Below are 1,414 nucleotides of genomic sequence, written 5' to 3'. Positions count from 1 at the left end.
CCCAGGGTGACAGCTTGAGGCTCTGTCTCAAAAAAAAAAAAAAAAAAAACTACAAAAAATACATTTACTCTACCTTCTCCAAAAGTGATTTAAAACCAGTAATTAGGGGCCAGGCACAGTGGCTTATACCTGTAATTCTAGCAATCTGGGAGGCTAACACTGTTGGACTGTTTGAGCTCAGGAGTTCAAGACCCTGTCTCAACCAAAAACAGAAAAACTAGCCAGGCATGGTGATGGGCACCTATAGTCCCAACTACCCAGGAGGCTGAGGCAAGAAGGTCACTGGTGCCAAGAGTTTGAGGTTGCTGTGAGCTATGACACCATGGCACTCTACCAGGGCAACAAAGTAAGACTCTCTCAAAAAACAAAACCCCAGCAATTATTTGGCTCATTGTCGCAAGGACTTTCTCCTGACCAAACCAGTCAGGCTCCTTTGCACTGTCTTCTTGAGTAGGCTTTGCTCAGGGTCCTTGGCCTGCTGAGCCCAGTTTTAGCAAAGAATCCTCATGAACCAGTTTATTGAAAATCCCACAACTTGGGGCTGACGCCTGTGGCTCAGTGGGTAGGGTGCTGGCCCCATATACCGAGGGTGGCAGGTTCGAACCCAGCCCTGGCCAAACTGCAACAACAACAAAAATAGCTGGGAGATCCGGCGGGCGCCTGTAGTCCCAGCTACTTGGGAGGCTGAGGCAAGAGAATTGCTTAAGCCCAGGAGCTGGAGGTTGCTGTGACCTGCATGGCACTGTACCAAGGGTGATAAAATGAGACTCTGTCTCTTAAAAAAAAAAAAAGGAAATCCTACAACTTTGATATCCAATTAAAGTCCTCACCCCTGACTCACTCATTAATACTTAACCCAAATTCTTCTTACTATTTTTCATCCACTCCCTCAGACTGCCCATTGGCTATAAATCCCCACTTTGTTACCACTATATTCAGAAGGGGTTCAATCTCTTTCCCTTGCTGCAACAGTCTTGAATAAAGTCTTTCTTCACATAAGAATAATTTCTCTTTAACAATAGCAACCACTAGGTTGTTTATATTAAATCACCTGGTCAATAATTCTCAACACTTAAACTGGCTTTTGGGAAAACAACAATACAGAATATTAGACAGATTTAGGTTAAGATGTGCCACTTGACCAGCTCATTTTACAGATAAAGAAGCTTAGGTTAGAAGTGGTAAATAAAAGGCTGGGCATGGTGGCTCACGCCTGTAATCCCAAAACTCAGGTAGGCTGAGGTAGGAGGATTGCTTGACCTCAGGAGTTTGCAGCCAGCTGAGCAAAAGCAAGACTCGGTCTCCAAAAAAATAACTGGGCATTGTGGTGGGTACCTGTGGTCCCAGCTACCTAGGAGGGTGAAGCAAGAGAATCACTTGAGCCCAAGAGCTATGATGATGCCATGGCACTCTA

The 1,414-nt window shown here is 45.1% G+C and overlaps 1 protein-coding gene across 1 annotated transcript in view; it reads right to left on the bottom strand.

The window, feature by feature from the left end:
* OSBPL11 (oxysterol binding protein like 11) overlaps positions 1-1,414 on the bottom strand; it is a 104,656-nt gene that overhangs the window by 2,955 nt on the left and 100,287 nt on the right. The gene's annotated exons all lie outside the window — the stretch shown is intronic.

Source organism: Otolemur garnettii, unplaced genomic scaffold (assembly GCF_000181295.1).
Source record: "Otolemur garnettii isolate 467f Iridium unplaced genomic scaffold, OtoGar3 scaffold00089, whole genome shotgun sequence".
Taxonomy (NCBI): Eukaryota; Metazoa; Chordata; class Mammalia; order Primates; family Galagidae; genus Otolemur; species Otolemur garnettii.
The sequence above is the reverse complement of the archived record's forward strand: the minus strand, read 5'-3'. Positions and strand labels throughout refer to the sequence as shown.